This window comes from Ips typographus, linkage group LG1 (genome assembly GCF_016097725.1).
Source record: "Ips typographus isolate SLU linkage group LG1, UJ_Ityp_2.0, whole genome shotgun sequence".
NCBI lineage: Eukaryota > Metazoa > Arthropoda > Insecta > Coleoptera > Curculionidae > Ips > Ips typographus.
The window spans coordinates 14,147,075-14,161,122 of record NC_138422.1 but is presented as its reverse complement, the minus strand read 5'-3'; the positions used below and the strand labels follow the sequence as shown (position 1 = coordinate 14,161,122).

Below are 14,048 nucleotides of genomic sequence, written 5' to 3'. Positions count from 1 at the left end.
TATGTCCATTCAGGATTTTCTGATCTGGAAATGTTGACAGATTGCCATCACAAGATCATAAACCACATTTGTTGAATCTACCAAACTGAGAATTTTTCTAAAATTACTTAAACATGAACTAACCATTTTTGTTTTGCAGTCGCCAAATTGACTTTTTCTTTAAATTACTAAGAAATTATCACACTTCTGCAATGACGTCAAACTAATCATTTTCTAATTCAATACCAAACTATTGACAGGTTGCTAGATTTACGATTATTTTAAAATTACTGGAAAATGATCAATAATCATTATATTACTAATAATAAATCATCAGTTTAATTCATAAACGTTCTTATGAAAACAGTTGGTTTGGCAAGGTTGAATTTCACTTTTCCCGTGTTTAAAAGAATCTATAATAACAAAAAACAAATTCTTTGAATACTCTTAAATTGTTTACCGAACACACAACTTTCATCAATAAATTAGCATCGTTTTGTCGTAAAAGGTCGTTTGGTTTTTAATGCACTCGAATTTTTATTACTTTGTTTCGTTCGATTCTATTTCCGTAATCAAAACTTTCTCTTCAAGTTTAAAGTGCGAGGCCGCAAAGGTTAAAGTGCATCTTCACTTTCGTTTCGGTTAATAATGCATTCGGTAACTTTATTGCTAGCTTACTGGAGCTTTAGAGAACCCTTTGGGAAAGTTCCCAGGAGGAAGAGGCCCGTTATCGATTATGCATGACGAATAAGTGATCACACAATCTGTCAAGAAGAGCTTTCGATTTTGATGGTAATGACGATTAAACGTAAATTGCAATTTGATTTAGACTTTCACAATTGATTAACCTAATAAGATTGTTAACAGTATTAAGTAAATTTCTTTCGTAACCCAATTGTTTTAATGTCTAGCAGCAACGTCTTCCTAAATTTACCCAATTTAAAATAAATTTTAATTGAACGTGTAACAATCCCAATTAGAAAAGTCGACTAATTAGGACTGCATCGAACCGTTGATTTCGGAAATTGCTGACATTGAGTTACTGAACCTGTTAATCCACCCTGATTTAAAATAAGCTTTTGTAGTTTTGTTAGATAAAATGAAAGTGAACCTTGTTTTTTTTTACAAACATTCATCCACTTGTATGGGTGGTATATTGATGATTTCAGATTTTTTATATATTTAAAAAAAATAATACAAAAAAATACTTATGAATCCTAACTCTACACAATGAATAATAATAATTGGACTTTCTGGGGTTTGGTCTGCTAGACCTACTGACTTGACATCTAGCGACTTATATAGGTAGTGTATAATCACTTTAAAATAACTTCTTGATCATCATCAGTCATCCACTTTATCCAAATTTCAAATATTGTTAGCCTAAACTAAAATGTATTGCTGTACCGTTTTCACTCACGTTTCTTGAATTATTTTGATACTATATTGAGTCACAAATAAAGTATAATAAAGTAAGGGAAATGCAAAAGAAAGTCCGATTTATGCAAAAGTGAATTGAATAAGACGCTTACGTGCTCAAGATAAGCAAATGCGTTAGTAGGCAACCCAGCCAGGGTTGGATAAAGCTCTCTCATCTGTCTACTGCTCCAAAAATAGAGGTGGGTTATAAAAGTGGCTGTATCAATCCTATTCTTTCGAATGGAGGCATTTGTAAATTTGGGTTTTTCCCGATGCATCAAACATTTTTAGTTGATTTTCTTCGAAAAAAAATTGTGTTAAATAGGTTAAACCGATTAAAGTTTGAAGAACTAACAATCATGTCAAACATGCTTGGGTGTTTTTTAAATATATTCACTTTTCACGAGTAGACAAGTACAATTTTAATGGCAACACTAAGCCCACACGTCAAATACGCCAAGCATAACATAAAGTCTCTAGAGAAATAAAGAATATCATAGACTGGTTTGTGCAGGGGCGTTACACAAACAAACCTGCACACGGGAAAATGATGGATTGCTCCACGTATTTTAGTGGTTGTGCTAGCGTGTCCTTGTTTGTTCAATTGTCAGAGGAAATCAGGCTTATTTCTGTGTTTTGAAATTTCAATTCGGTTTAAAGTTAAATTTAAAGAAAAATAAATAAAGTCAAAATATGATGGCTTAGCTGATGAGACTGTGTTGAAATGTCAATTGTTATTGTTTGTCAATGTTTCGTTATCAATTACCAACAATCATCACGGTTTTGTGTTTTAAATCTTAAATGTCAGTTGATGTATAAATTAGTGCTAAAGTCATTTTTAGTTTTTAGCACTAAATTCTCTAAAATCTTTTAGCTCCATTTAATATTTTTTGTGGCTAGTCCGCGATTCCAATGTAGAGAAACAAATTCGAACACATTGAACCGTTAAAACTGAAAGCTAAACACACAAATTGAGCGGCGCGAAATCGCGTAATTATCTAATTCATTAACTCATTCAGCCTTTTATTACATATTTTAATTATATTGATGGTGTAACGGCGGTAATTAAGTCAAACAATGGTAATTGATATCGGGGGGCAGACCGAAGCGCTTCAATAGCGCAAAGCGTTTTCTTTTTCGTTTCATTCAGATATCGGAGCCATACGTCGAATGATGAATGTTATTTGGCTTTAAATCCGTGTTTTGGACCATCACCAAATGCATACAAACACCCAGTAATATCGTATTGCTTGGCCTGGACATTTTTGGCCATTAAGTAACGGATGTTCAATTCAAAAAGTCATCATGTTGGTAATGATTTTACATCGCACAGGATGAACGATAACCAAATAAATTACAATTTGTCTTATCTGTAAATTAGGATCAAATCAGAATTGCGATCTTTCAATTCAATAGGAAGTATCAAAACAGTAAGGAAGCTTTACTGATGACCAATTTGGCTGAATTACTAGTACCTGTGGACTATTACTTTTAAAAGTTTTGTTTCAGTCACGTGACCAACTCAACTGAACTTGCTAGTTTATCTAGGTCACGTGACTGTTTTTCGAAGCTAGAGTGAATCGACCATAAATCTTAGTGTAAAAATGTCTTTAAAACTTTAAGAAGTTTTTCCTATACACGTGACTAGTTTTCTTCTGAGCTGTATCGTTTATGATTCCAGGACTATATTTGGCTAAATTGCTTATTTTTACATGGTTGGTGGACTTTTGACAATTTAAAATATTTTTTGGAAAGTTTGACACTTATATAAACTTCTGGCCAATTAAAATAATTCTTGAAAGGTTTGGGACACTTTTAAAGTCTTGTGGTAATTTAAAATACTTATTGGAAGGTTTGGAACACTTGTAGAGGAAATTTTAAATAATTCTTGAAAGGTTTAAAATATTTGTAGAGGCATCTGGTAAATTTCTAGACACTTGTAGTACCATCTGGCAAAATTTGGGGACACTTATAGATTCTTCTGGCAATACAAAATAATTTTTGGATGGCTTGGGACACTTGTACAGACCTTTGGCATTTTTAAATTAATTTTGGAAGGTTTTTGGAAGGGACCATTTGTGTTTCTAGCTATATTTGTGGGTGTTTTTAGTAGTATTTAAAGTTAAATGCCATTGGTATTTTCAAAATAATTAGAGAATCCTCTGGCAATTTCAACGGCTAATGGCAACTTTAAATTTCACAGGGTAGTTCAGAAAAAAGCGTCTGCTACGTGCAAATTGACGTAGACGACGAAGAAACGGTTATCGACCACATGGTTTTTCTTTCCTGATTAAAGCCGGCCTGGAACGCCATTTTGTCTGTCATTTCTTGATACTATGCAATATTTCCTTTAAAATAAGGTGCGTCAATATTTTGACAGAAAATTCAAAATGGCGGCGTGCGACGCCATTTTTCCTGTCATTTCTAGAAACTTCGTGAAATTATCTTTAAAATGAGATGCAAGTCAATATTTTGACAGAAAATTCAAAATTGCGACGGAACGCCATTTTGTCTGTCATTTCTGGAAACTACGTGAAATTTCCTTTAAAATGAGGTGCAAGTCAATATTTTGACAAAAAAATCAAAATGGCGGCGCCTGCGACGCCATTTTGTCTGTCATTTCTTGAAACTACGTGAAATTTCCTTTACAATGAGGTGCAAGTCAATATTTTGACAGAAAATTCAAAATGGCGGCCTGAAACCGTCAATAAATACAACTTTTTTATTTGTCAAATTACAGTTAAAATTTCCCGGAAAAGACGTTGGTGCAGTCGGTTTTTTAATATCTCAAAAATTAACAGAGTTAGACCTAAAATTTTACATTTTAACCATTTCTTTGCCAGGAACTCGGCCGGATTAAGAGATACATGAAATCTGACTGAAAATATTTACAGTATAATATGTGATATTATGGTAAAGGAAATTTGACGAGCTCTAGTGACCAAACGGTGTTATCAATCAGCTCATTTTTAGAAAGCTTGAAATCTGCTCTACCTTTTGTTTTCTATGACATTTTGACGTAACTTGTCAAATAAGGGAGTAATTTAGGGTCAAAGCAACATGTGTCAAAAAATATGCTATTTTTACAAAAAGTGCAATTTTGACAATTTATAATTTATTCACATAATATTACTGACTTTAAACCTTCTGACCACTTCCGCAATTAAGGGTCGTACTTTTTTATTATTAATTGGACAAACGTTATATCGACTATTAGCTTTTTTCAGCTCAATATGAAACATTTCTAAGAAAAAAGTATGTTTACCCTTAATTACATTTCAAACTTTAAATTATTCAAACTGTGCTATAGTGGAGGGTAATTAACTTTAACCACAGATCATTAGTAAGAACCCAAATCGATCGGCAACTAATAAACTGACATTAGAACAGTTCTAGAAAAGCTATTAACAACTACACACACATACACACATTTATAACTTAAATTTTGTATGCAATTTTAATGGTTTGGGGTTTTTAAAATTCAATGTCCAACGGTTAATAATTAGAGTCTTTGTTTGGTTTTTAGGTTAATCTATCAACAAAAACATCATTCGCGTTGTACCTATTCAATTTTTACGTACGGGAAGCTTATAAAAGACCACTGCCAATTATCGCTCTCGTTTTATTCAGCCTAAGGTCAGGTTAAACTAACGGTAAATCGCAATTATTATGGCATGTCATCCATTGAACTTTTAGTAATTGGCACCGGAATATATTCCGCTCAGGATTTACTTTTACCTAATAAAAACGGAAATTGCTCTTTTTGAAACGTGACAACAATCTTTATTTTGTTCGTAAATTTCTATATTGTGCTGCTGGTACGTGTTAATTTGTTTATCCAGATTTTTACTATCTGTGCTTTCAATATAATTAGTGTAAAGTCGATAGGTCGGCAACCAAATTAAACTAATATTAAGAGAAAGGTGGCCTTGCTGTTCATATGGGAACCTTAGCCTTTGAGCGAAATGTCAACTACGTAATATAGACAACAAAGATGTTCCAAGTAGTTGATATCATCGTTATTATTGCCGTTAGAAAAAAAAGTTTAAAATGATAGGTAAATGGTTTCAAATGATTTTTTTGGTTGATTTGTTACTGTTGCCACTTTTCCTCCGTTACAACGTGGCAATTCGTGAACGTTTCGGTTTTCGATTACCATCATCAACTCTTTTTTCTTATATCTTTGATTACATTTTGCTGAAATAACAAGTTTTTTTTGTTGATGAAAAATAAATACCGAAAATTGGCATCATCAACAATTCACCATCATTGCAAATTTCCTATTTTTTTCCTCTAAAACATGACAACGTCACATTTAAAGTCTGACGTTTCTGTTTTTACGTTATCATCAACATATTTTTTTTTAAATATTCAGACCATTATACTATTTTTACTAGGAACATTACAGAAGCCTACTAACTAGTATTATCGTTTTACGGTCGAATCAACGAGATAATAAAGAGAGATCAATCAAAATTCAATACAACTGAAAACAATTTGCAATATTTAAAATTATCAGTTTGTTGTGTAGCTGAGCAAAATCAAATCAAACAATCTTTGTAAACAAAATTATGCAAATTAAATGTTTTCAATATAAATGAATGTGACGTCGTTCGGCTATTGGTCACATGACCACTTTATCACAAACGACTGATTGATATAAGATGACTGATATCTGATTTTATGTCACATCCACTTTGGAAGATTGATATAAATGTCAATTACAAAGTTTGTCGCCATTTTTGTCTACTGGTTTTTTATGTATAGTTTTGAAATTTTCATACCTGTATACATATTGTTTTCTCTTGTTTTTGAATGTGCCTTTGTTGGTCACTAAACGATAAAAGGAACCAAACCGTGTAAAAGGAGAATTTAACGCCACTTCAAATAAAAACAAATAATAATTGACAAGTCGTCATTTTTACCATATTTTCTGTTTCTGTTTAATTTTAAACATCAATAAGTATATTTTTATCTTTCTTTCCTGTAGGGTTGACTCTGTTGTACTTCCCAATAATCATCAACATATTAAATTTTTATACAACATTACAGAAATTTGTTTAGTTTTATTTTTGATTGTTGGGCTTTTAATGCGTTTTTGTCAAAAAAAAACATTTTATACATGTAAAACTCGACACTCACTTTAGACCGTTTTTTCTACCTTCAAATAAAAGAAAAGACAATGTTATCAGGGTTTTCTCCTGATTCAGAATTCTTGATTTAATGTAGAATTATTTATTACACACTACTAATATGGCCATCAAATAACACTGAGCGAACAAGAGGTAATGGCAAAAATCAAAAAATTGAAAAACAGAAAAGCTCCCGGAACTTCTGAAATATGCCGAACCTGAACTAGGAAAACATCTAAAAATCCTCTACATCAAAATTTTAGAAACATCGGATATACCTATGGAATGGCACAAAAGTATAACTATCCCTATATTCACGAAAGGACAGAAGACGCACCCAGACAACTACAGGGGCATAACGCTGCTGAACACAAGCATTAAACTCTTTACCGGCATTTTGAAGGAAAGACTTGAAACACAAATAACAAACAGGGAAGAACAACAAGGCTTCTGACGAAACAGATCCACGACCGAAGCCATATTCATTATCAAACAACTAAAAGAAAAATCAATCGAATTTAATACACCACCATATGTCTGCTTCATCGATTTGACCAAGGCATTTGATAGGATTCGCCTCTCCGACATCATAAATATACAGATAGCGAAAGAAACGCCAGACACCATCGTAAGAGCAGTCCGCAGTCTCAATATGAACAACATGACTAAAGTAAAGGCAGGACACACTTATACGGAGGAGATACCGATACCAGGAGGCATCAGACAAGGTGACCGCCTTAGCCCATTTCTGTTCAATCTCTTAATGGACAGAATTATAGAGGAAGTATCATCATGCGATGAACATGACCAAATCTATAGAAAAAACGAAAAGCATAGCCTTTGCTTAAGATCCCGTAAGATGTAAGCTGGTAGTTCAGGACAAAATCATCGAGCAAATTTCACAATTCAAATATCTAGGTATGGATCTGTCGAGTTATCACGACCCAGTGAAGGATCTAAGAAGCCAGATCAACGAAGCGACTGCCATGTCGGGCTGCTTAACGCAGATAATATGGGCGAACGAATACATGCCAAAGAATAGCAAGGTCAGGATCTATAAGACTTGTATCAGGCCATTCATGACATACGGAATAGACACCAGAGAAGAAACCAACCAAACGAAAAGAATGTTTCGATTAGTCAAAATGAAAACGCTCGGGACTATAATGGGAAAAACAAGATTGGACCGAGTTAGGAACACTGACATTAGGGAATAAAGTGGGGTGCAAGATATCGTAAGATGGGGAAGACATAGAAAAAGATATTGGTACGCTCACGTGAGAAAAATGGAAGAGAGAAGACTGCCACGCATCGCACTTGAAAGGAAACCAATAGGGAAAAGAGCACTTGAGTGAAGAGATGCAAAGACAGCTGGCAGTCCACCTCCCAGGAACTGATCCAGAGGAACCTGCAAAACTAACAGATCGCGAAATCTTAAATATGAATAAGAAGAAGAAGAAAACTAATATGGCGTATAAAACGGTTATTCATTTTTCTACTTTTTCCCACCACAATATTTTTACAAAAAAAAAAACATATAGGATTAAATTTCACTATTTTTAATAAAAACCAACACGCATAACAGAAAGTATGTTCAGATGAATATATGCGCATTCCAAACCACGATTTCTATTAATAAAATTCATTAGCGTGATGTAACGCCTTTTCTATTACATCCTCAACAGTTTGCGGCATCAGCCAAATAGTTATAGGCGATTTTACTTTCATTGTTTGGCATTGATAGAGAACAATCCTTTCCTAATATCTTCATAAAATTTAACGAAACTTTCACGGTTTATGATGCTACATTACTGGCATTCCTCGCTGTCATTAGCGAAATTATTGGATGTCTTGATTGGTTTTTGGTAGGTATGGTCATAACAAAGCTTATACGATGCTTTAAAACATAGTGGATTATTGTTTTTTTTATAGTAGAGATAAAATTTTGTTTGTACTGTTTTAGGAGATTGTGCGGTATTCGGTAAGAACCGTAAAACAACGTCAATTTCAGAAACCATAAAATTGTAAATAGTGGATAATGTGATAATACTAATTAAATATACAGTGAACAACAATTTTATGGAATTTTTTCGTTCAAAAAGTCAAAGAATGATTTTTCAATAATTTACTCAAACGCGTTATTTATTATTTTTTGTTGCGCATTTTTTGATATGCAACCGGGATATACAGGGTGATCAGCGTAATAGTTATGATGTCAAATTTGACTTTTTCAAATAGAATGCTCCATATGGTATAAAGTTTTTGAATCCCTCTAAAAATCCTAAACATGTTTAGAAAAACCCAACAGTTTTGGAAATATTGACCAACTACATCCCGCGATCTAACACTGTTGGATATTTGAAATCAAAAGTTTTATCAGACCAAAAAACCGACGTATAACTTTTCGCATAGTGAGGAGGCTATTAGACATTCTGTATATTAGAAATGAAGAAAGGAAACAACATAGTGAAACGTTTTAGAGCGTATCAATTAAATAATGAAAAGAACCACATTAATGGCTCGTAATAGCTTTACTAAGTAGTTAAATTCCCACGAATTTGAATAGTTATTATGTGGCTTTAACTTTGCAATATATTTTAATATTAATGACAGTCTACTTGTTTAGGTACAGGAGATTTGAAGGATTTAAACGTACAGAAATAAAAGATATCAGGAAACGTAGAAACAATGCGGTTTTATGCAAATTAACCCGTTTCAGCTATTTATTTTATTTGTAAATCTGCCGGTATTAAATCTTATGAAGCAACACAGCCTTAATTAAATGTTGATGGTTAAAAAAAGATATCCTGGCCGTAATTGCTACATGCGGATGTAACATTTTTTGTTATTAAAACATAACAAGTAACAGTAAAATACAAGCAAAAAAAAGTCTCATCCTGTGGTGTTTGGATTTAATATTTGCAATATCGTAATCCGCACCAAAAGCCACATATACCAAGTAGTGGAAATGTTTTTCTTATATGTATGCATATGAGCTTTGGAATTTCTTTTATCACGCGTATATGGAGGGCCCCCCTAGCTTTAACAAAAGTTATTTATTACGTGGGATTAACAAAAAAAAAAGTGAAATAAAGGTAGGTAACTGACAAATTGCACCATTGTGTACCAAAAGTAAAATATGGCCTATCGGGAGAATGATACCTGCCCGAATATATAAAATCCACTGCCACTGATGTTTTATTGTTAGGGGGGGTTAATGGTGATGCGTCCAACTTTCATCTAGAGACCAACAAATTCTGTCTGTTACATAGCAAATTTATGACTCAATTTGATGTTCAAAAGTCCGCCGTATATTGGTCAGTCAATTACTGAGTTTTTTAAATGGATCTTAAACGTACGAAGACTTGTTCAAATTACGTTCTCCTTTGAGATGAGTGAAATGAAATCAATCATTTTAAACATAAAATATTTCAGTATTGCAAAAAAAAACATCATCTTGACTTAGAAACCAAAGTAGCCGTTTCCAATCCAACACCGCTTGGCATTTCGATTTCATTGATTCTGTCATTCAGCGAACATCGTGTTGGCATTGTTGACAGTAATCGCTGACGTGTAAAATTATTGACAGTTGCGTTCGCTTCTAGTGTGAAACTTTACGGTTTTGTGCGATTTTTGAAGTGTTTAACGCTGAAACTCAAGAATATTGAATTATTGGTGTACTTCAAGATTGTTTAAATGGTTATAACAGGGGTAAGTTGAAGTTTAAGATTTGAATTTACCTTATGGCCATCTACGACCCTTCAATAGGTGGAAAACGCACATTTTGTTAACACTCAAATTTTGGCCATTATTTGGTAAAAAAAATGCCTAATTTTCGCATTATTCTTAAGTTTGAAGCCCTGTAGCCTGTAGAAATCAAACAGTGTCACCAACCTATCAATGCTATTATACCGTTGGATAGAGTTTTTCATTGGCTATTCCAAAGACATTTTTCGCCGATCGTGTATTAAGAGACTTTTTTAATGAACGATAACGAAAGGAAATAAATGAATGATTTTTGAGTTGTTTTACTTTTTTATGAACGATTTTATCATACTTAGGCAACCAAATACGTTCATAGTATAATTCTATCTTTCTTTATTTGTTTTAAACTGAGAGAAATAGACCCACATTCTTTTGTTGACGTCCACCATTAGCGACAGAAATAACTGTCACTGTCATTGTCAAAGGTGCCTGCGATTTCGGTTTGCGGTGTCGTGTTTTTAATTGAAACTATTATTCGCACACTAATGCATTAACTAGAGAACCCAACAAAATTGCTCGAATGTTCGAAACAATATGCTTCGCGTGTCGAAACAATTATTATTCTTCCACTCAGAAAAGCCGTAAGTAAGCTAGAAACGGAAAATCAAACATCTTCGCTGTTATGACACCTCGTACGTGCTGGAAAATCTAGGTTAAGTTAATTATCAATACGGCGTCCATTAATGGGGCAATGTCTTCGATATTGCTTGGTAGTAACGTGCACTTTTATAGCGACCGCATAAAGCCCGCTTAAGTAGCCATAATGACAGTAATCATTCAACGTCCGTCATTAACGCACGACAATTTAAAATTAGCGGTCTCCGTTACGGACCGCGGTATATAACTAACTATACAGGATGGTCCAAATTGGTTGTTGGATACAGTGTCGTACAAAATATGGTTGAGAAGTGACCCCTAGCGGAAGTCTAGCAAAACCTTTCTAAGGGAAGAGTATATGCCACATCATAATGCCCTAAAATTACAGCTTAAAGTAGGAACCGCATGCCAAATTTCTTTTGAGTAACTTTTTTTGTTTGGAAATTTAAACTTAAAAAATGGTTTTTGTAACTCACTTTTAGGGTTTGCTTTCTGTAGATGAAGTGACCGTGTCAGTGCATGAAAGTTGTTTTGTCTATAAATACCTTTTCTAGGAGAGCATTCATGGCATCAGTGTGTGTTTAAGGTTAGCAAAGGACAGAAACATATTGATTGACAATTGACATTGACAGTGCTTCATTGTTTAACGATTTGACAAGACGCACAAGAGTGAGGTTAAGCTGGAAAAAGCAAAATCTAAACAAAAGCGGAAAAATTAAATAATCAGTGTCCACTTTACTTGATTTGAATTGTGCAGGCTGGTTTTGGCAGTGATTCTGGACTGTGTTTTCTTGATGGTAAACCCGCAATGTAAGGTAAGCAGCAACCAACCCGCTGTATGTCACATGAAACATCTATCAGTCCCAAATTCAACCGCTGTTTGCCTTCACTGTACTGTTTAAGACATTTTCGGTTACCGAAAATATCAAAATATGAAAGACACAAATACAATATGGAATAGACTTTACTTTCCACCACTGAATTATTCTACAAACAATTTGGACCACCCTGTACCTGTATACGGTGGCGTAAACAAGGTCATTCTCGTTTCGGCAAATATTGTTGACCTTATGTTCTTCTATACGAACCGTTCCGAGTCTTAATTCGTTACTAAACCCCTTTAGTAAAATACAAACACGGTTTGTTACGCCCCATGCGAGCGGAAAAAGCATAGAAAAGCCCGAATTGCTATCCCCCAACCGAAATTAACGTATTTTCTATATTGGGCAATGAAAAAAATAGGCGCGTTAACACCGCAGGTTGTTTAACGGGGGGTGGGCCCTATGAGGGTGCCTTTTTATTGATTACCGCACAAGGAACGCAGGTAACGTCTGGAAAGCTTGAGGATTACGCATCATTGTCGCTTTTCACCAAGTTTTCTTTGCCACCCCGAAACTGTTATCAAATGTAGCGGGTGATAAAGATGTATGTTCGCGGGGGGTTGACTTTGATAACGAAATTAACTAGGGAGGTGACAAAATAGTTAATGTAAGCAGTTGGGAAATTAATTTGCGTATGTTTCGAATTGGAAGGTTGGAGAAAAGTGAACTTCCATGGTTGCTTTCCTGAACAAAACAATTAATTACCGAACTAGTGTGGTAACATCGCTCATTACCATGCTATTCGTAGATAATAGTATATTATTCAACGAGAATCTAATGACAGCTAGTAAATATTTTACTTTTTCAGGAAAATTTTTAAATTTGACCGGTAAATTTTAAATTTACACTTTTCTCCCTGGCTGTACAAAATAAGCATAAAGTATAATAAGTATAATTTGTGGTGTTTTTTCAGGTTATTGGATTGAAAATTTAATGGGAATACCAAAAATGTGCTTAAAACAGTCATTTTCCTACTACAAGTGGGTTTTACAGGCGATTTTCTCACTGACTATCCTTTAAAACTGTGTTTCTGTCAGTTCAAACTTTCATACCGCTTTTCTCCCTGACTGAATCAAATCTTGTAATGTTTTTACAGGTTATTGAATAGGAAATTTAATGAGGATTCCAAAAATGTGCTTAAACCAGTAATTTTCTCACTCCAAGTGGGTTTTACAAGCAATTTTGTTGCTGGCTGTCTTTTCAAACCGTGTTTCTGGCAGTTCAAACTACTTTGACACCGCTTTTCTGTCTGACTGTACTTAATCTTGTAGTGTTTTTTTATGTTATTGGATAGGAAACTTAATGAGGATTCCAAAAATGTGCTTAAAACAGTAATTTTCTCACTCCAAGTGGGTTTTACAGGCGATTTTGTTGCTGACTGTCCTCTCAAACTGTGTTTCTGGCAGTTCAAACTTTGACACCGCTTTTATCCCTGACTGTACCTAATCTGGTACTGTATTTTCATGTTATTAGATAGGAAATTTAGTGAGGTTTCCAAAAATGTGCTTAAAACAGTCATTATCTCACTTCAAGTGGGTTTTACAGGCGATTTTGTTCCTGACTGTCCTTTCAAACTGTGTTTCTGGCAGTTCAATTTTTGACACCGTTTTTCTGTCTGAGTGTACTTAATCTTGTAGTGTTTTTTCATGTTATTGGATAGGAAATTTAATGAGGATTCCAGAAATGTGCTTAAAATAGTCATTATCTCACTCCAAGTTGGTTTTACAAGCAATTTTGTTGCTGGCTGTCCTTTCAGACTGTGTTTCTGGCAGTTTAAACTTTGACACCGCTTTTCTGTCTGACTGTACTTAATCTTGTAGTGTTTTTTTCATGTTATTGGTTAGGAAACTTAGTGAGGATTTCCAAAATGTGCTTAAAACAGTAATTTTCTTTCTAACTTTGTCTCTGACTGTCCTTTCCAACTGTGTTTCTGGCAGTTTAATTTTTGACATTTTCTCACTGACTACCAAATTTTGTAGTTTTTTTTAGGTCATTCAATAGGAAATTTAATGAGGATTCCAGAAATGTGCTTAAAATAGTCATTTTCTCACTCCAAGTTGGTTTTACAAGCAATTTTGTTGCTGGCTGTCCTTTCAAACTGTGTTTCTGGCAGTTCAAACTTTGACACCGCTTTTCTCTCTGACTGTACTTAATCTTGTAATGTTTTTTCATGATATTGAATAGGAAACTTAATGAGGATTCCAAGAGTATTTTTTTCTAATTTTGCCTCTGACTTTCAAACTGTGCTCAAAATCTGGAAAAATCAATGTTTTAG

General features: G+C 34.0%; 1 protein-coding gene across 4 annotated transcripts in view; it reads right to left on the bottom strand.

Annotated features, from left to right (window-relative positions):
- LOC145740331 (putative polypeptide N-acetylgalactosaminyltransferase 9) overlaps positions 1-14,048 on the bottom strand; it is a 118,528-nt gene that overhangs the window by 87,298 nt on the left and 17,182 nt on the right. The window lies entirely within an intron of this gene.